Source organism: Pinus tabuliformis, chromosome 4_1 (genome assembly GCF_031772625.1).
Source record: "Pinus tabuliformis cultivar Carrire ecotype Pingquan chromosome 4_1, CPIR1, whole genome shotgun sequence".
NCBI classification, from domain to species: Eukaryota; Viridiplantae; Streptophyta; class Pinopsida; order Pinales; family Pinaceae; genus Pinus; species Pinus tabuliformis.
The window spans coordinates 341,857,809-341,881,641 of NC_142303.1; positions in this window are offsets into that span (position 1 = coordinate 341,857,809).

Consider the following 23,833-nt stretch of genomic DNA (forward strand, 5'->3'; position numbering starts at 1 on the left):
ATTTACCATCTCTATGCTCTGAAAACTACCTTTCAGCAGTTAAGTTGTTACTGAAGGAACCAAGCTCCAATACCAATTGTTGGAAATACTTGGGGGGGGGTGTGAATCAATATTCCTTAGCAATTAGAACTTTTAAATATTTTAAGAGAATTGATTAATGTTCAATTAGTATTAATGTTTATGCAAGAATAAAAATAAATAAAAGAACATAGTAGGCACAATAATTTTAGGTGGAAAACACCCTTCGGATCAAAAACCATCGAATGATTTTCTAATAAATTCTTTAATCTTAAGCCCTAACTGAAATGAAAGAAACAACTTCCTAGAATTCTAGAAAATCATTCTTCTTCAGCTCCCACTGGAAGGTTTCCCCAACGCCCTGGTTTCTTCAGTAATCAATTGAATTGATGTCCTAACACCAAAGCGAGTCACAACTCATCCAAGCACCACCCTACCACCCTGAAGTGTCCATAGGCCCCAACCTGTAGGCGACTTCATACACCTACCTAGAACCTCCCTTCCACCATATAATGATTGAAAAGCTAGGGACAACAATCCCCGATACCATAAGATGTACAGTTATTTTCATGTACTTGACCAAATACCCAATCACTCTATGACCTACAACCCAACTATGACATTGTCCCAACAGTGACACCTTTACCTCCCAACACTGCCTCTTTGACTCTAGGCAGAATGACTCTTTCACAAATGACTCTTTTACAATCTTTACAATGATGACACTTTTATAAATGACTCTTTTACAACTTTACAATGATGACTCTTGGCCTTAACAATACTTCACGATATCTAGATGGATGTCATGTCTTCAAGGATGTCCCGCTGCAATGATTCCTTTGATTTGATACTTCTTTTCTTGAATTCTTGCTTGATGTTGTACTTGAATCTTCTTCTACTTGCATGGAAAATTTTCCCGGTGAAACCAATCCCAAAACCAAACAGAATACCTTTCAACTTACCTCTACCTGCAAAAAACATGTAAGTGAATAATAATGAATAAATACAAATTAAAATTACAATGCGTACCTGAAGTGTTCTTGTCACTTTTGTTGTTGACTTGTTGCACTAGTAGACAAAGAATCCAACACTTGATATAGTCCTAGACTCTATGCAAGACTATATCCAAAACTGACCTAAAGATATATACAATAAAAACTGGTAACAGACCCTAGACTTGTGATGCACCAAGTTCTAAGTACAACAAAAGATACCATTATATCAACTATGAAAAGAAAAGTAACATGAACATACAACATTATATAGATTTAGCAGACTTGGTGTAGCATCAAGAATATGTAGCATCAAATGTGTAGTCTCAAGAATAGGACATCCGAAATGTGGTATCAAAACTAACTGTGACATATAGAGACATAGAGATATAACCGAGACCATGTATATACTTATGTTATCCTACAAAAACATATGCTAGATATGGTACTAAAAATTCAAATGTAAACACTAATCATACATACCTTGTTGTAGGAGACTTACCCTTGAATGTTGATGTGTGGTCCTTACTACAGTGATCCTTGAATGCATGTGTTTTCTTGCCTTCTAGGAGCTAGATATTGAATCTATTGTATCTATGTAATTTCGGGTCTCCATGGTCTATAATTTCATCCTGTGGTAGCCCTTTGAGTCCCCTATCCAGCCCCATAGGTATGATCAAGATTGGATTCTCTAAAAAGAGTTACGTCTAATCTCCCACGATGACCTGATTATAGACTAGTTCAAAAGAGAGAACTTGTACGAAGTGCCACGTGCCACTTTAATGACCTTCAACCCTAAAAATGATACCCAAAAAACATCAGTTCATCATCTTTCTGTAAAAGTTTACGAAATTTGAATCCAATGCTCAGAGAGAATGTTATGACAATGTTCCCAACATCACCTATTTGACATGGAATTCGGGAGCCTACCAAAACCCTAACTTCCTCAAATTATATCTCTAAAAATATAGTGATCCGAGATCTAAAATTCAGTGACAAGGTTCATCACCCTTTCAACTAAAATGGGTTTTAATTTAAGCTTCTGAAGCTTCGCATAAAAAAGGTATAGCGAAAATTCCACGATGGCTTGTTTTAAGCCAAAAAATCCCTACGAGAGGAGGATATGAGGGTCACTATTTATATGAATGTCTTGAGTTGAGAGGGTCCTCAACAAGTGAATGTTGGAGGGATTTTAGGAGAAAAAAAAAAAATTATTAATTATTCACTATTCAATGACCACAACCAATTATGAGTGCCATGCCACAACCCCATAGGGTTTTAGCCCATGAATTGGGGTTACTAACTTCAAACATGCATATCTCTCAAACCGTGAAGAATTACATGGTGTGCCATATATCAAAGGAAACATATATATGAATAGAATCCATCTAAAAGATATATGACTCATAATAGAGCAAGTTTTCAAGTCAAAATTCCCATGCAAGGTCGGGGTAGCCCTTGGTGCCACTTGGGTTGACATCAATGACAACCACTGATCAACAAATGGTACTATAAATAAATAATCTCAAGGAAGATTAAAAGTTTCAAGGTTACTACATGACCAATTTGGTGGACACCTTCTAGTAGAAGAAAATACAAGAAAAGAATTTACAAGAACTAAAGAAGTCTTTAAACATTAATGAAGCCAAATGTAAAAAACTAGAAAAACAACTAAATAAAGGAGTTGAAGAACTCAAAAAAAAGGAGAAAATACATTTTTAAGAAGTCAAAAAATTTAAGAAAAGTAAGGATGAAGCCCTAGAGAAGAATGCATCAATAATTGTAAATTCTAACGAAGTTAAACTCCTTGAAGCCAAAGTTGATGGATTATAGCAGCAAAAAAAAGTTTAAAGATCAGATCTTGAGAAGATCTTTGAAACCAAGAATAAAAACATTGAAGGCTTGAAGCCCTTGTCAACTCATAAGAATTAAGAGGTTAAATCCTTGCATAAGTATCATACAGAATCCACCTTAGAGAAAGAAACACTAGTAGAGATCAAAGACAAAATCTGGAAAATGGTTAATGGGAAAATTATTTTACTAAAGCCTTATGCTAAAATTTTGGCCAATTGTGAAAATAATATACTTTAGAATTTGAAATATGAAGTCAAGAAGATGATGCCCTTAGTTGAAGAAATATTTAAGGATTTTAATTCCATCATTGATATTTCTTATTCTCTAAATGAAGAATAATTGTAATGTTTTAACTTTTCTGATAAGGAAGTATGCATTGTAGCATTGACATCTGTTAAAGAATACATGAGACTACTTCAAGAAACAAGCGATGAAGTCTTCAAGGATATGGATACTATTGAAATATTTAGATCTAAATGGAATTATATTCAAATATTTCGTTTCCCCCCTTTATGGACTAGTGAGGGATGGTTATCATAACATAAATTTCATGAGTCATTGAACAAGTTGATATGTGTGATACTATAGAAAAGGGGGTATTACAAGTCAAACCATATTGGACTCTTTCCTCTAAGAATTCAACATTCTAACTTTGCCGGATAAATTGGTACAACAAATTCCTAAATCTAGTTACAAGATTAAATCAAACCTAAGTTTTGTGAGATCAAAGCTAAAGTCAGTTCCTTGTTTTGTAGAATTTGAATGGGAATTTTTTTTTAAACCAAAGTGTCTTGGAAGATCAAATATATTGGCTTCAATTATGTAGGCTTCCGCATCAATTTGTCCTCTACAATTGACAAGTGAGCAAGTTGAACTCTTAAACACAAATTTCCCAACCATTTTTCCTAATCCTAGAAGAAGGACTCTGCTTATCCTAGAGATTTAGATTTCAGTCATTGCCCCAACAAGAACTCCAAACAAAATGAAGAAGCTCGCAAAGAAAAAATATTCTTCTCAACCACCCTTTTAAGTTCATTTATTTTAAATCAATTACATGTTGTTAAGGGACAATTAAACCTTTCATTTATTTTGATTTTTGTATAAGACCTCATTCTCATTTCGAGGGGGTTAGATATAGAAGGATACAATCTTTTGAGACGTAACGATTTGAAAGTACTTACTACACAAATGAATATTTTAACCTAAAGGACTCTCTTATGCAATATAGAAATGAAATTTCAACTTTATTCTTAATTGCATATGTTTGTATGCAAAAACAGATGTCCTCTAATTGTAAACTTTATTAATGATTCATATTGCACCTACTAAACTTGATTACATTCATTATTTGATAACATATTATTGAGAGTGAAGTAGTTGAGATATTTTCATTAATTTTTACAAATCGAGGTTCCAAGAGCTTGTCTTTGTTATCTTATTTCGTTAAATGATGAATATTTTCTTTATATGTTGTGTGATTATCGTTTGTAATGGTTTGTGTTAATTTAATGTACTTATGATTCAACATCTGTAGAATATTTTGTTTGACTTGATCAACATTAACTTGTGACCATCCCTCTAGCAATATTTGTGTTTCAATATCTATATTATTGGCATGTGTTTATTGCTTAAACCCTAACATTGTTATTTGTAGAACTGATTATAATTTTTATGGAACTTATTATAGTATATTTGGTGAGAGTTATCTATATATGAATCATAAGTATACATTCTGTGTATATTTTCACTCTTCTTTGTTTTCTCTATATGTTATTCTCCTACTATTGGATATTCATTTCTAGTTATATAAGTAGTTTCATTTGGTTAACGATATATATACATATATTTTATGTGTATTTTTAATTTCTTCTATATTAGATGTCTTACCTCATAAAATTCTTTCAAGTCATCAGTAATATGGTTTTATATCTAATTTATTATTGAATATCTATCATATATTACTAGCAGGGAATACCCCCTTATGGTGTGAGGGAGACCAACCCTTTTCACCTAGAGTGGGAGGACCTAGTCCTCATCAATTGTTTTCTTGAAATGTTCTTGTCGCTAGAACATTTTAAGAACAAACATATACCATTTAAGAGTATCGTGTATTACTCATGTTGTATGAAATATACACAAAGAAGTATTCCATATGTAGCCATGGGGGAGGCTCTGAGTTAGTTAAATATAGCTATGACAAGTGGGCATATAAGAAATCCTATGTGAGCTTATAACTCATAATAGTTGGATAATTGGAAAAGGGAGCATTGGAAAATGCTAACATTAATACAAACAATAGAAATTCATAAATATTAGTGACTACATGCAAATTAAACAAGAAAAAAACTTATGAAAATTATTATTACTAGAATTTATCACATTTGCTTAAGTAGAACAAAATTCTTACAACCATCTAGGTGGGGGAATGAAAATGATAGTCTCTCATGACACATTAGTGGCAATGCAAATATGAAAACACATCAATATGTTAACTTGGAGGGGTTATTAGAGCTACTTACACAATGAATTGAAAGATAGTATAAAAAGATTAAATGTAGAAAAATGATTTGTGTTTCCTAATATATAATTTTTATTTATAGGTATTGTGTATAACTATGTGAAATTTGAGTTTTTGTAACATTGATATGTTATTTTTCATGAAAAATAGAATTCATATGTTTCCATTAGTGCAACCTTTGAGTATCTAAATAAAGGAATCTTGCTACAAAAATCTATGTAATTGTAGACAATCGATTGTTCTTATGCACAACTATTTTACCAAAATTTTACTCATATCTATATAGATATATATATAGATAGATAGATAGATAGATAGATAGATAGATAGATAGATATATGAAGATCATTATATCCTTGAAATTACAAGGTGTTTCCTTAGTGAAACCTAAAAGGTTCTTAACATTAGCAAACAATATTTTTTCCTTTTTTCTTCTTTTTAGATTTTAGGTATTATTGTCCCTTACTGTACAATATAATTTTTCTCCAAATGGTTATGGCTCCCAAAAGTTATAGTGGAAATAAAAAAAGGATGTATTTTAAAATTTTTATATATCTCAAGAGAAAAATGTATTAAAATAGTAAAAGTTATTATTATTTTCAATTATATATTTAGAATATATATAGTCGACTATATATGTGTATGTAGTTTCATAGAGAAAATATTTTTCTAACTTATGGAAAAATAATATCAAATACACACACACACACACACATGTTTTCTCAAACATTAATGTTTTCATGTATTTGCAGCCCAAACCACCACATTTGTAATCTTTAACCTATATCTGAACCAACAAAGTCATCGTGCATGTAAAATTCCTTCCAAGAAAACTTAAAATTCATAAAATTACGTGCACATTTCTAACACTAAAAATGTGTATGTGTTTCTATCACCAACATCCTATGCACATTCTTAGTGTGACAAAAACATTAGTTCTAGTACTAGGAATGTTCAGGAATTCTTGCAGCTAGTGACTTTAAAATATAGGAAATTTTTCAGGTTAGTTTGGTGGGGTGGGGAGCATGAGATAGGGAGGGATGTATGGGACAAGGGAGATAAAGAGAGAAAGAAAGGGTCTTATAGGCCATTTTGTCTCATCTGGTCAACATGCCTACAAATTGGATCAATCAACATCCATGAGCACCTTGTCATCATCGCTACACAAATCCATAAGCACGACTCTCCCAAATCGCTGAGTTTTTGGGTCTGACTACCTCTAACCAATGATTTAAGGCCCAGCACACCCTGGCCCTTTAGGGACCTACGTTTAGCAGTATCTTGCTCAATTTTTCACCAGCACTGATCAACAATAGGTTGTCCCTTATTGGGGGTTCGTTGAGTCTAGAAATTCAAGAAAATTAAATTGAATCTCAAAGCTTCCTCTTTCATAAGCTTTCAGGAGTTGTTTCAACAATTTACCTTGGATAATAACTTTAAATCCTATCTTATCCTACCTTGGAGACTTCACCTCTCATCCCTTAAGCTCATCCTCCCATATTAAGTGGATCTCAAGTCTAGATTGGTAAATGGATAAGAATTCCTAAACTACCATCCCTCTCTTATAAATTTACAACCATCTACAACATCAAGGTTGATTTTGCAGACTAATCATACCCTCATGGTGATGTCTTGAACCTAAGAGAGTTATCATCTTCATGCATTAGGGTGACATTGAAGTGTGCTTTGCAACAAGGAAGGACAATTCAACTTTAGGAGATCTCTAAAAGATCATCCACTATTCTTGGTTGTAAATTCTCTCCTTTTCATATTAATACAAAGAGTATATTGTTTTCCTATATGTGTTATGATATGTTTACATTCATATATTTCAATGCTTTGTTGATCAATTGAATAAAGTAATTGGATAATGCTACACAGATGTCGTAGATATTTGTCTTGTATTGATTGTATGTGCGGGTTATAATTATATAAATTGGAGCTATGATTGGAGCTTACAAGACAAGAGGGAAGGAAATCTTACAACAAATTCCAATTAAGCCTCTTTCCATTCTTCAATTTGTCTAAGGGAAACTTTATATTCTTTGCTTTCTATTGTTCTAGACAAGTCTACTATGTCTATGGAAGATAGTTCTATCCGCAATCGGAAATTTCACATAAAAAAGGGGGGGAGGTGGGTTCAGGAAGACTGAGTTTATGGGAAATGGTTGATTTTGGTTTTGACTGGGTGGGGAGGGTGAGAGAGAGAGAGATGTGGGTAAGAATGAGTTGGTTAGTAAGTGGAGAGAGTGAGTGGGAGTCTAAAAGTGAGAGAGATAAGGAAAGAGCATGGGGAAGGGAGATATTTGTAGTTAAAGTAGGTAGGAATAGAATTAAAATGTTGAAGGGGGTTATGTGTTTGTGAGAGAGAGAGAGTTGGGGGTATAAAAATATGGAGAGAGGGAGAGAGTGGAGGGGGGATGGAGAGCAAGAGTGAGAGATAGAGATATGAAATGGTGGGGAATATAATGATAGGGGGAGAGGGAGTATCGAGGGAGAAATATATAATAATAAAGGTAGGGAGATAAAGATAGGGATGGAGGGGAGAGAGAGAGAGAGAGAGAGAGAGAGAGAGAGAGAGAGAGAGAAGCATAGAGGGGGAAGAGAGAGGGAAGACGAGAGATATAGAGATACATAGAGAGAGAGTGATGGGGAGGAAAAAGAAAGAGTGAGGGAGAAAGAGAAGGAAAGGAGTGAGATAGATACAAATATGGAGGTGGGAGATAGAATAAGAGAAAGGGTAGATAAGAGAGAGAGGAAGACAAAGTTAGAGATGGGGGAAGATAGAGAGAGAGACATAAAGAGGAAAGATGATAGATGTATATAGAGATATAGGTTGAGAGAAAGAGAGAGAGTGTGATAGGAGAAGAAAGAGAGAAACAATGATGGAGAGAGGTGAGATTTGTGACCTCATGTTTTAAGTCAAACATATTGTTTTATACAGACAACAAAAAAATTACATATCTAAGAGAGGAATACACACTAAAAGAAATGAAAATTATATGAATCAATATAACAGATTAAATTTTAGTTTTTGTGAAATGATAACAAATAATATTAACTTAATGTTGTTTTAGTATATTTCTAAAATTTAATGTTGTGGCCTTTCTAGTTTTGCATTATCATAAACATGTATCACCAAGAGTATGCCTAATTGACATGTTTCTAAAAGCAAAGACAAACACATTCAACAATACAACACGGTAGAGTGCTCACTTCATTATGGGTGATATTGCAGCATCACCACATACATGCAAATTCAACCAAATAATATAACACTTCAACATAAAATAAACAAACACTTCAATTTATACAATATCATCCATGGAATATATGTGTGTGTGTGTGTCTATGTGTGTGTGTCTATATATATATATACTCTCAAAGTTGTCTCAAATGTACACTTTTAACAAAATGGAACAATGTGCCCAATATATAAAATAGAACCTCATGCCTAAGCATGAAAGTATGGCATATGGTGAACTATAAAAAATGGATCTAACACACAAATGAAATATCATGACCAAACATGAATATATGGCATATGATGTTGTATATAGAAAACCAGTGTCAATGGTCTCCCATTAAACACTTCTTCCTCACCACCATTAGTTGCATCTCAAAAGTTGATCTTTCTCCTCTTACTAGAAGAAGGAGCTTGACTCTTTCTCCTTTCGTGTGTGCTTTGTTTATTTGGGGACTACGAAAAGAAAAACACTTCATTATATTTCTTTTTACAATAAATTATCACACATAAAAACCAAGACTTTATAATTTAAGCCTAGAGATCTTACCACAAATAATATAATGATTCACAAGTTGTCATCCTCCTCCATGCCCCCAACCTCTCTACTAGACCATCATGCAATAGTTACAATTGTCAAACCATATAATTTAAACAAAATATGTCTAGAATCAACTCAATTCATTGCACAAAAAAAAAATCCATCAATGAATGTCTCACCAAATTATGATCACTCACTAGTGGGTGGAGCAGTCGCCTACACAACTTGTGTAGATGTAACATATATTATTGAATCCACTAAAGTTCCATCATGTGTCAATAGTTGGGGAACTACATGGGGGCTATTTCGAGAAACGACTAGGGATGGAATAGTTGTATTGAAAATTATAGGGGGGTGTTGGGGTGAGGGGTGCTTTCAAATGGTCTATGGATGTTGTCTCTATGGGTGGATGGGATGGAAAATGTGGTGAATGTGGGTGATTATCAACACCCATGGGTTGTAGTAATGATCGAAGTTGCCCATTTGATTTAAGTTCGATACCAAACATTGGGGTAATGTGATTATAATGATACATAACTTATGGAGTAATATTGGATGGTGTTGAATGATATGTAAGGGACAAAGTGGAAAACTGGGAAAATGAATGAACCTACATAGAGATTTATAGAATTTTAATTAGTGAACTATAATAAGATAATTAAATAAACATTTAAAAAAATGACAAATGATACCTAGGAGGGGACGATATGCCCACCCTCTGTGGGCTTAGCTCCTCACCATGTGTCATCAAAATCTATAAAAATATTAAATGAAACTACAATTCTACCCAAAATAAAAGAATCTATAATATGGACTAAAAACATACGAAATGTTTTACAATGAGGAATAGTTTTAACTCACCATGCATGAGCATGCAATACACAAAATAAGAAAGCAACATCAATGGATGAAATTGGAACTGATGCATCTATATGGGTGGGGAGAGTGTTATTAGGGCATAAAAATGTTAACATACAATTATATGTATAAAGAGAACACACAATATACTTTATGTGTGTGTGTGTGTAAAATAAAGAATGTAAAGATCTTCAAGATAATAACCCCCTCCATAAAAAAATGTTACCTATTACCCTTCATCTACCTATAGCAAGTATCTCCATATTTAGTGTATCTATGTGAGCTTCCATGTGGCCCTTTATAGTTAAATTATGTTATAGGGTCACATGTTCCAATGCCTCCTTCCCAATGAATTAGTTATTAGTAATTCATGACATGAAAATGGTACCAAGATGTTATGTTCCACTAAGGTACAAGTTAATGTGGATATTTTGATCTATTTTTCAATAATTCTGTCAATTACTAGAGGATGTTAGATAGTAGGTTTATGCCTTCATCTAGGTCAACAAGGACCTAGTGTCTGATTTTGCATAAAATTTTATCTATCTTGTATAGACCCACAAATCACCCCCTGTAATTATCCCATGACAAAGTAGTTGAAATGGACTCCTAGCCTAAACTATGCCTGTGACTTCCTCAAGAAATATAGATGTACCTCCCTACTATTATAAGGAGGTTTAAATAACATGAACCAAATATTTATTAAATGGTCTCCAAATAGTTGGCAGGTGCACTAGTCCATATAAATGCATTTTTTGTTGACAGTAAATGCTCATTGTTTCTTGGGTCATTGAGAAAAGACAACAAATATTTCTTTGTAATGTTGAGGTCTCTAATTTGGTCTTTATTTATACCAATTATATGGTGTTCATACATTCTATCCCTATAATCATAAATATTGGTTGATTGTCCTTTTTCATTGGAGATGGATGATACAATTAAGTTTAATGAATTAGTAAGAGACCATTGTGATGTTTCTTTGGTTTAGATCCTTTATTAGTGACCTCAAAGTAGCCAAGGATGCATCAATTTCATCATTTTGATTTATTTGTTCTTGGTTGGAATTTCATTGTTATAAATTTTAGTTTGGTGATGGAAAAATTGGGTTTTAAGTAGGTTCCATAATAACCAATGTCCCTACAATTGAATATGGTGATTGTGTTTAGGGTATTATCTAGACAATTTTCTCAATTTTAAACCAAATCTTATATATATATATATATATATATATATATCTATATATATATATATATCCATTAAAATGCTTACCTAGAATCCACAAATGATGTATGGCATTGATTTGGTGCTCAACATGGATTGGGAATCAACGATGTTTCCCAATGACACCTAAAAATGTGTCATGTAATCCCAAATTAGTAAAAAGCAGGGTTTTTGGTGCATAAAATAGTAATCGCATTAGGAATGTGTACACATTCTTAAGAACATGCGTGTTTTTTTATCCATGCTAAGATGGTAGCATGGTTGGCCTCCTAGTCGGTATCTCAGGGGTTTCCAAGTTTGGATTCTCAATAATGTGTTCACGTTCCTAAGAACACACACATGTTCCTATGGGCACATGTCCCTAATGGACCCATTTCCAATTTTGGGACAATCATCTTTGTGTGATTGTCCATCTACTAAATGTAAAATTCATGAAAACATTGCTTCATACACATAAGAACTTATATTGTTGAAGCTTCAATTTCAAATCCTAGGAATAAGGAAACTTTTCATATTCTTCATACTTAGTTAAATAAATATAACTACACCCACAATAATTTAAGAAAGCACAAAAATAGGTATGAATCATATGTAAATGAGTGTTACTACCCACCAATATTTATGCATTTATGAGCACAAATATACATAATAATAATGAAGTAACAATGTAAATTTAGTATGTTACTTCCCATCAAAGTTTATGCACTTCCTTGCATAAATATTGGTAGGATAATTATGCAATTATATTTTTACTTCAGACGTCAATTTACTCTCAACCAGCTCTTGTATGCGCTAATTAATATACATTAAACAAATATTAACATAGATTTGAATCCTTCATCTCTTAGCTAGAGTTACAATATTAACTCTTCTAGTTTATTCTTCATCATAATCACTTGGATAGCCCCTTTTCCATGATTTATGGGTGTTGATGTGACATCTTCTCGAATTATGGTGGCCAAAACAAGAAGGTTAACTTCTCAGTGGAATAACTTTTGCATATGGACTTACATTGAGGTCATTCTTATGTGGTTGGAAGGGTATTTGTGTGTAGACTATGGAAAAAAATATGCACTATAAAGTGGAAAAGTTTTACCCCCAAAAAACATAATTTTATGCCTCAAAATGGTCCTAGAAGGTTTCAAACACCAATTTTCCAAATTGGGTCTCGCTGGTAAAAATGGTTTCGTGATCTTATTTCTCCACTTTTTTAGTCTAAAATCATCGATATGGATGAAAAACAATATAATGATACAATCTGGATCAAGTGGTATTTGAATTTTATCTTTGTTAAACATTTTGCATGCATGAATATTTCATCCCCTGTATATATTCAGGGGCTCCCAAACATGACTTCACGTATAACAAGTGGCACCATGTCCAATTCCACTTCATCAATATAATAAACACTTGCAACAAATTTTATTTTTCAATATTTCGTTACCTTTATCTCAGCATTCATGTTTACGCATCTTAACAGATATGCGATAGGATGGTCATGAACAAACTTCCAATCCAAGTTTTCTAACCAAATCCACTACTATGAGATTAGCCTATCAACATGAGTTGAAAAAACCATATAATCCTCTTCTTCTTAACCTAGATCTTATTGTGGAAGAGTTTTATCATCTCCTTCTCTTCCTCGTGATGAAGGATACTCTTATTTTCCTCCTCTTTTACCATTGTGCAACAATCGTCTCATCAGCATCAAACCTACTTTCAACTTGATTGCTTCAATATGTGGCTAGAATATCTTTTTCTTTTCATCCTTCTCATAGTTATTTGGTACCTTTACACATAGTTCCTAGAAATTTTTGCCAATTTTACCATTAATGTTGTAATGGTTATCACTATTTATTGGATCATTGCATTGATGTGTGGTGGTTATTGTGTTCTGATACTTTTCCCTTTTCAATTTATTCTTCCCATCTTTAGAAGCTTCTTGGTCTTTTTCTTTACTTCAAACCACTTTGTTTCCTTTTCTTTTGTCCCATGCTTTCCAAATATTGTGCCTATCCGCATGCATTATCCACCTTCCTGAGCTTTAAAAGTACCACTTTCCTTCGTAGATAGTTACGTAAACGCCCCAAATATTTGAGTACATATGGGTTCTCGGGAGAGATACCAACCATCACAGTCATATTTCTTAGCTCAATGATGTACTCATGTACACTTTGCCACTACCTTTGCCTAAAGTAGTGACATTGGATCCATTGTTCCTCTACATACTTTATAAGGAAAAATTTGGACTTGATGAGGGTTTTGAAATCCTCCCACCTAATTACTAGTGGATAAAATTGTAACTGAAGTGTTTACATGTGCCTCTCCCACTAAGTTAGAGCATGGTTCTCTAATTTCATTCTAGAAAATGATATCTTTTATTCTTCATCTATATGTTAAATGCTAGAATAAGCTTATAATTGTTGCAACTAATGATTAGGTTTCAATGCATCGAAGTCATGTTGTTATGTATTTATTTCCACTCTCAATTTTAACTTGAATAGGGACTATGAATTGTTAACAAAAATCAAAATCAAACTCAATTTCTCTTTCTTGGGCTCTTTCCTTGACTTCTTTTCTTTGTCTTCACAATATACCAATTTCCCATTCAATCTAACCTTTGAGTTACAACCTCCATCCTCTCTGAGTGGTCTAATCTTGCTTGCTAAAGCTGCCACAAGGAGGTTCATACTGCAACTAATGTTGATGACTTTCACTTCCACCCTCGCAATTCTTTCTTCTAAAAGATCTCAAGAGATATTGTAAATAAGTTCATTAGCCATAAGTTCTATGATTTCCTTCTTAAAGCAATTACTAAATCCCCTATAAATTCCCACAAATACTACAAAGAAACTTGCTCTAAAAACAATATGACCTATAAATTTTAGTGGATATTCCACATAAACAATTTGTCACAATAGATCTATCAAAACCACTAAAATATTTATTGTGAATGTTAATTCCCTTTAAATCCTAGATTCTTTATTTAATGTCTTTATGTTTAAAAGAACAAATTATTTGAAATGTGAGAAATATGGAATAGAAAGAAATACAATTACCATCCACACTAGGCACATTTATTTCCTTGGGAAACCTTTATTAGAGGAAACTAAGCTAGACGACAAGGTTGCTATGTTTTCTTTTCTTTGGTATGGAAATATGGAAGTGTAGAGAAAAAGGTATTCTCTATGGAGTTACTTAAGACCTGTGGCCTATAAATCTACTACAACACCTTAATCCTTTTCATTATTCTCTCTAATTTCCCACTCTCATTTGCTTTACTCAACTATGGAGCAAGAAACTATAGCATAGAATAGAACCCATACTCTTCCCAACAGCCCAATATTTAACATAGTGTAATAGCTAACTATGGGTAACATTTGACTTCCTCAACTTTAAACTAAATTTATGGGTTTGGACCTTCTAGAGTCTTCTTGAAAGTATACACATTGCTAGTCCCATATCCATGAGTAATGGGATATGATGTGGCATCCATTCATACTGTGGTGGTCAACACAATAGTTCAACTTGTGGGAGGCATCATTTGTATATGAACTATGACTAATTTGATTCATGCAATGTTGGAAAGGTTTATGAGCATAGAATACAATGAGTGTTACATGAATGAAAAAATTTTGAACCCCAAAAAATATTGTTTAATGCTTCAAAATGGCTCTAAAATATTTCAAAGACTAATTCTCCAAACTAGGAATTGTCGTTAAAATGACCTTGCAAGTTGATTCCTCTACATTTTTCAACTGTAAAAGCGCCAAAATAGCTGAAAAATAATATAATTATCCAATCCAGATCAATAAGATTGAGAATTGGAATTATAGTGCAATGGATGAATTCCTCATAATTTCTTAGGACTATAAATTTCCTATATCTCTTTAAGATATTTTTGTCCTCCATCTTCACCTTCAACTCCCAATATTGTAAAATTCCAAGTGTTTCTTGTAATCCAAATCCCACGCCTCATTTCTTGCTTATTGAGTATGTCCAAATGTACTTTATTCAAGAGTTGATGACACTTCCTCGAAATCAATTCAATGATTGGAAATGTCAAGATGAAGAGATGAAGAGAATTCTTGTGCTTTGGTCCTAAAATTAACACCACCATGAAGTCATCAATATCCCTATGTAGAAATATAGAGCTAGAGGGAGGTCCTTTGAAGACTTCCAACTAGGTAAAAGAAAACCAAACAGTTAACATACGAGATCTTTGAGGTTTCTCACTAGGTGATAATATCTATCATTTCTCTGTGTGCATCTCAAGTCAGTAAGGGAATTTTGAAGTCTATAATGGGCCTTTTATGGAAGATAATACAATAATAAAATAAAAGTTATGAATATTAAAAGAATAAAAACAACTAATTTTTATTTTTCATTGTATTTTTGGCATATCACCTTATAAGTTTACTCAAATGTTGAAGATAAACACCCATTGGATAGAAAATTACATTTTGCATCCAATAAGTATCCAATTTGCATACGTTTGAGTAGACTCACACTCTAAAAAGCTAAAAATACATACGAGAACTTGTTTCTTGAAAACCAAAAATGAAATGAAATAAATTTCTATTATCACTTTGAAATCGATAATCACAGATAATTCTTGTGCTTTGGTCCTAAAATTAACACCACCATGAAGTCACCAATATCCTTATGTAGAAATATAGAGCTAGAGGGAGGCTCCTTTGAAGACTTCCAACTATGTAAAAGAAAACCAAACAGTTAGTATAAGAGATCTTTGAGATTTCTCACTAGGTGACGATATCTATCATTTCTATGTATTCATCTCAAGTCATTATGCAAATTTTGAAGTCTATAATGGGCCTTTTATGGAAGATAATAAAATAATAATTAAAAGTTATAAATATTAAAAGAATAAAAAAACTATATTTTATTTTTAATTGTATTTTTGGCTTATCACCTTATAGATTTACTCAAATGTTCATTATAAACACTCATTAGATAGAAAATTAAATTTTACATCCAATAAGTATCTAATTTATTTGAGTAGATCCACACCTTAAAAAAACTAAAAATACATATTCTTCCCAACCAAAAATTAAATGAAATAAATTTCTATTATCCCTCTAAAATCGATAATGACTCCACTAATACTTACCCCTCTAAAACTAAATATTACAATTCATTAAAAAAAAATGTGAACCGGGAAATAACATTAATATAGCACATTTTCGCATTAACACATTTTATTGAAACCCAATATAAAATATTTACATGCATAAAATATTTTATTATAAAATGGAACTCATTACAGTGCAGTAAAACATATGCTTTTTCTATATTTTATGTCATTTAATTAATGGAAAAGGGATTTGTGGGTGAATGTGATTATTGGAGATTGTCAAAGTATCTAATTAAAGTTTAGATTTCCCGGGACTAATATTTATAATCTGCAGGCCAACATTTATAATCTGCAGGCCAACGGTTAGGAAAAAATTATGACATACCAAAAATCAAAATCGGATTGTTAAAAAATATTTAAAAATTAGCAAAAATATAATTTAACATGATGTTCTTAAATATTTAAATCCTCCGGCATGGCCTTAATTTCGGTAACAAGCCCAGTAGCTCAAATTCCGGTAAGTTTTGGATAAAAAATAACTATCGTGAATGATTTATTTGGTCTATATTAGTTATAGGTCAACCAAAGTTCAAACGTGTGGCCATAAAGTTTTACTATTTTTTCACTTTTTTTTGTTTAAAAAGTATATTCTTTAATATTTAAATATAAAAATTATTTTATATTATAGAATATATGAATTTTTTATTAATATTTTATTAAAAATAAATTGTGATAATACTTTAAATTTATAATAATTAGTTTACGAAAATCGTTAATATTATTAAAAAAAATGATATTCAAAAACTCATATTAAAATGATGTATTATATAACAAAGTTTTTGCAATACCTTAAATAATAAAAAATTTAAGTTGCCAAATAGCATTATATTGATAATATTATAATGAAAAAGATAAAGTGGAAGTATCCTTCCCCGTAAAGCAAACTACTTTATAATAATCAAACATTTTTTCAAAAGAATGACCATGATAATAATGAAGTAAAATAAAAAAGAATGACCATGATAATAATGAAGTAAAATAAAATAAAGGTTATATTTAGCTACGACAGAAAAATTTAAAATATAATAATAAATTAATCATTTTGTTTTTCTTTTAAAATGATACATATTTTTAATAATCGTTTACATTAGTTTTAAGTTTATTTGGTTAATATTTTTGCAAAATATTTCGAATATTTTAATAAAATTCATATATGAAATGTGATATAATGGTTTAAGAGTTTCAAATTATTTAAATCATGTACATTGTATATAAGTAACTATTTTATTTAATAAATATTGATTTTTTAATCATTTCAAGAAAATCAATTTTTCATTTTTTTTTATAAAGAGACAATCAATTTAGATAATAGCATTTATTTTCAATGATATAAATTAGTATCAATTATTAAGATGTTTCACTCGCATAATTATCCTTTTCACATAACTATAATATTTTAATTGATAATCATAATGTTAATTTGATATATTTTATTGTTTTTAAATTATAATTATAATTATAATTATATATATATAAATTTTAATTTTAATTAATAGATGAAAATTACATATTGTTGGATCATGTTAAAGATCATAAGATTGTTGAAAATAGATAGTTTACTGGTTGAACAATGCCTCAAAATCATAAACTCTATATGCATCTAAAGATAATAAGATTGTTGTTTAAAATGTCTTTTTAAATAGCTACATATATATCATTACAAATAAACATAAGATATATCAACTAGTATCTGTCAAAAAGTGATACATAAAGAAAAAATGACAAAAATGTTTGAGAATATCATGTTGTTGTGTAGTCATGGCTGAGTTGCATCATATCGAATGCCTTCTATAAAAGCTTTGTGACAGAAATCAAAGTGATCATTTCCTATCTGCTAAGAATCTACCAAGTACTCCGAACTTGTTGTGCTACCTCATTGGAAAGTGAGTCAGAAATTGAGTTCATCTCCCTATATATATGATGGCAAGAAATGAAATCAAAATTCCTTTTTAGCATTAAAATCTCCTCCAGAATAGGCCTCAAAGTATGCATGTGACAAAAAGATTGTTGATTGAACCAATTGACTACCACCCGAGAGTCACCAAAAACTTGCAACTATTGGCACCCTTTTTCTATAGAAAAAATGAGGAGAAACTTCACATTATACAATTCAACAAAATTGTTTGAGCCACATCCCATACCACTTTTAAGCTTAAAAGAGTGATTTTCATTTATATGGAGGACTGCCCCTCCTCCATAGATGCCTTTGCTGATGATCCATCAAAATAGGCCCATGGACGTGATTTGTCATTCTACTCTTCAACAATAGGACATGAGCTTGATTTGACTTCATCTTCAGGAAGGAGATCTAAGATGGAAAGAGATTGTGCTACAATATGGTAAAGACTTAAAACTTTTTCATTGAACACAATATTGTTACTTTCAAGCCATATGCCCCAACATATAATAGTGGGAAGGTTCTTCAACTTCTTGGGATTGACTGAGTTCCACCACATAGACCAAGCTACATAAAATTATCCCCCCTTCCATTAACAACCAAAGGATAGGGCATTTCAAACTGTAGACCATACAAGACAGGTAACCAGGCATAAGAGGAATAGATGGTTAACAGATTCTTCACATGCTTTACATAATGGGCACCAATTTAGACCTAAAAAGCTACACTTTTTGAGATTATCCATGGTTATTATCTTGTTTTCCAATAGGCACCAAAGAAATAACTCATATTATGCAATATATTTTTTTGTTTAAGGGGGCTTGACCCAAGTTTAGAGTGTGTTGTGCACCAACAAAACCCTCAACCAATGACCCTTTCAGCAATGACCTGCAAGCAAATCGCAGTCTCACCCAAAGCGGTTATGGGAGGTTGCAGAACCAAGTTTCTGCAACCAAAACGATATGTGCATTGTTACATCTATGTATTTACTTATATTTTCTACCATCCTACAACTTCACACACATAAATAACTTCGTGCTGATGATTATCTTTAAAGAATTACCATTATCACATCAAATAACAGAAAGAAATATAACATGTATTCTTTCACACAATTCAATAAAAAACATGCCTAACGATAATAACAACAACAGAGAATGAACACAGAAAGATACCCAATATTTCGCCAAAAATTCTTCTTTATTGACAATGATCTTTAATACATGCGCTTTCCTAACCTGTTTACCCAGTTGCAAGTGATCTACACACACAGTTGCAGACTCTTCAAGGCCTCCGTGCACTCAATTGCAAAGCCTTCCCAAAATACAAACTCAAGACAGAGAATATAATTCACTTATGATATTCTATCAAGACATCCGTTGGAAGCTCTGCTCAAACTATTTAACATGCATAGCTGGATCTGTTCCTTCAACTTGTCCTAACGATGAACCACACTGGTTGGTTCGAAACGCGTCGACAAATGATATTTCATGTGATTTTCGCCGAAAAATTTCTCGTAAACTTGATATGGATCACAGAAGCCTCAATTCTACAAATGATATGATTCTATTACAAAGTATTACATCTCCTTATATACATTACATCAATAGAAAAACCATTGTCTGCATACCACAAATTCAACAAAACCATGACTAATACCTGAAACCTGTTACAAAATAAGGGGCTTTGACCCACCCTAAAACCCCTAAAACACCACGCAGTGAATATAACTTCGCCGACTCTGAGTGCTCTGCTCCTCAATATGTGGAGCCTTTGACCCAAAACTTGGATCAAGTTGGGCTACACCCAACATGCCCCCAACACTCACCCGTGACACATCCCAAGTCACTCAGCTTTGGTTCCCTTGATCTTCGTTGTAGTTTCATTGTATACTGCATTATACTGCTGGACTATCTCTGCCATTTATTTCTCCTGCTTGCATGTTTCCTCCAGCAATGCCTCTATGGTTGAAACTCGGCCTCCTCTTCGCTATCGTTGACCTGCTGAGGCACCTTTTGTTGTATCGACTTCTTTCCTTTTTGCATCAGCTTCTTCCCCTTATCTTCTTTGTTCTTTGTGCAAACTTTCGTCTGTGTTTTCTTCCTGGAGGATATTCTGAGTTCCATCGTAGAGACCTCAGCTGGTCTCTTCTCTTTCTTCTTCTCAGCAACGGAACCATTTGTTGGTTTAAGGGGGCTTTACCGAGGTTCAAAGTGTGTTGCGCACCAACAAAACTTGCAACCACTGGCCCTTTCGACAACAACCTGCAAGACGATTGCAATCTCACTCGAAGCGATTATGGGAGGCTAGAGAACTAGGTTTTCGCAACCAGAGGGATATGCGCGTTGTTGCATCCGTGTATTTACTTATGTTTTATACCTTCATACAACTTTGTGTACATAAATAACTCCACGTCGATGATTATCTTTACAGAATTACCCTTATCGCATCAAATAACATAAAGTAGTATAACATGTATTCTTTCACGCAATTCAGTAAAAAGAATACAAAATGATAATAACAACAACAGAGAATGAACATATAAAGATACCCAATATTTCACCAAAATTTATTCTTTATTGATAATGATCTTCAATACATGCTCTTTCCTAACCTGCGCACCCAATTGCAAGTGGTCTGGGCACTCAGTCACAGACAAGGCCTCCTCGCACTCAGTTGTGGAGCCTTCCCAGAATGCAAACTCAAGACAGAGAATATAATTCACTTATGATATTCTATCATGACATGATATGATTCTATTACAAAGTATTACATCTCCTTATATACATTACATCATTACAAAAATCATGGTCCATATACCACGGATTTAACAAAACCATGACTAATACCCGAAACCCATTACAAAATAAGGCGCTTTGACCTGCCCTAAAGCCCCTAAAACATTGCGTGATGAATATAACTTCATCGGCTCCGCTCCTCAAAACGCAGAGCCTTTGACCCTAAATTGAGACCAAGTTAGATTGTGTCCAACATATTTTAACTTCCACATGGCCCCCACCACCATTTGGCCTTTGTTGTCTTTTTCTCCACATTGATAAACATGTAACCTACCTTAGGTGCATATTCCCCCCAAAGAGAGTAGATCCATCGAAGCTCATCCTCCCCTTCTCAATTCTAACTTTGAATAATTTAATATATTATTTTAAAAAATTAAATATATATATTTTAAATATTTATCTTACTTATTCAATACAATTTACAATTGATAAATTAAAAAAGATAAGTTATCAAAATAAATGTTATTCTTTATTTTTTTTCTTTTTTTGCCCTTTCTCCTTTCCTGAGTGCACTTTTTACACTTAGTGTTATACTTCTATTTTGATCTATGTAAGTATTCTAATTTTACACTTAAATATAGAGTATATAATTATAAAAAAATTTCCTTTAAGGATTTATAAAAATTATTATTTCTGTATTTATTTAGTAAAAAATTTAAACATTAATTAAAACTATTTTATTTCAAAATTACTAATTAAATTTCACATAAAATACATTCCAAAAATTACCTAAATAATAACTAGAAAATTGTAGACATTAAAAATATTAATATAAAATAAAATAAATCACAATATTAAAGGATTTGATAATCAATTGTTTTATTATAGTATGTTATTTAAAGTGATGTAGTTCAATTAATTCTTAGTATATGCTCTTTTAAATGGTGTACTATAACTAATAGTTAGATTATGGTATTCAAAACTATGTTTTAAATTATGAGATATTTTTTCTTTTCTTTTTTTTCATTTCAATTAGAGGATACAATTTTGGGCACAATTTCAATTCATAGCTACTAAGATGTGTTTTTGAATGTATAAATAGATTTAGTGTCCTTAAAAATTAGAGCACTCGGATTCTACAAACTGCACAACTCAAAGTATCTAATTCTAAGATTTCCTTGTTGAATTTCAATGTATTTAGAGTATACTCTAATGGTTCAATTCTAATGTATGTTGAATTCTAATTCATATATTGCATGTTAATTGAGTTTTCTATGGTGGTTGGGAATAATTATTATCAACTACATCACTTAGGTTCAATTTATTAAATAACATGTTAAACTCATATTTATAAAAATGGTTGAACAACATTGATCATAAAAGAATATCTAACCCTTATAATGCAAAAAAATATAATATAACTTAACATACATAGATTGTACACCAAAATCAAATGAAAAACCTTGGAATGATGGAGAAATCTCTAGAAAAATCTCCTATAAGTAGAATGAATTGTGTATAGTTGAACTACTTTCCTTATTTAGACTTTATTGGTCAGCAATTCCTATATTTTAACAAGTTATTAAAAAATAATCTAATCCTATATATGTAATAGTTTGGTGGTCTGGTGAATGCAAGTGGGTGTTGTGGTGCAGTCTCCTGAATCAGCAATTGTCTCACCAGAGAGCTACATTCTTCCTCAATTTCGTATTTTTATTTCTTTGTTGGTATTAGAGTGAGGTTGCAAGAATAAGGGTCGTGAGACTGTGTTGGTGTGGTTGTTGCAAGTTGTGTGAGCATGGATGATTGTATGTGGAATTATATTTTCCCTAAGGGGTTGAGAACCTGCATTAGAGAAATTAGTGAGCAGAGGCTACAACACAAAGTTAGAACCAAGCCTAGCGACGTGTTGTTGGAGCGTTGGAACATATCAAGTCACCAATCTATGTTGTGACTAGTCATTGAAGTTTTATGTGTAATTGAGCAAATTGTTTACACGTGGAGAAGCGTTTAAGTGTTTTAGCTCAAGTGTTTCCATCAGAGCCACTAGAGTACAAAGGAGTATACAACTTGCATGGGTAGATTTAACATGGAGTTGTCAGTAGTTCTGTTTCTATGGAATGTTGAGCAAAGGAAATTGTGGAGAGGTAATCCACCACAAGGAGAGGGGTAGGTATATCATTTTTCCAAGTAGTGCGAATGTCATAGTCGTAACTCATCATCATAGACACCTGGTTATATTGAATTTTTTATTCAACATGAACTATTATTAGTAAAGGACACATTGACCCACACGTATCTTCAAAGAAGGTTGTCAAGTGTCGGGCTAGGGGAGTTAATCTTCCTATTTTTAAATCTTAGTTTTCTTATAGTAACTATCAAATTTACATAAGTTTTACAGGTACTGTTTAATTACTTCCTTAAATATTTTTTTCCAATAACTGTAATTGTATTGAGAGGGACTCTTGAATGGTGATAGTCTATTCACATAGCTAAAATTGAATTCGATGTGGTTTGTGATATTGATTGGAGAAAGGTAAATAGTGGCTCAAATTTAATTTTCCAAAGATAGAGTTATATATAAGGGGAAATATAACTTTAGAGGTCGTGTGAATCCATGGAGTACACATATTCAAGAGTGACCATCAAAAGTGTGATAGCCTTGATCGAGGAAAGTGTTGAAGTAGCATGGAGGTGTTATGCAATTAAATGCTACATAATTGTGTAAACTTGGTTTGACTTGAACTTCTTTTTTCCTCTAAGCTGATTTGAAAGTGGAGAAATTTCAATTTCAAGG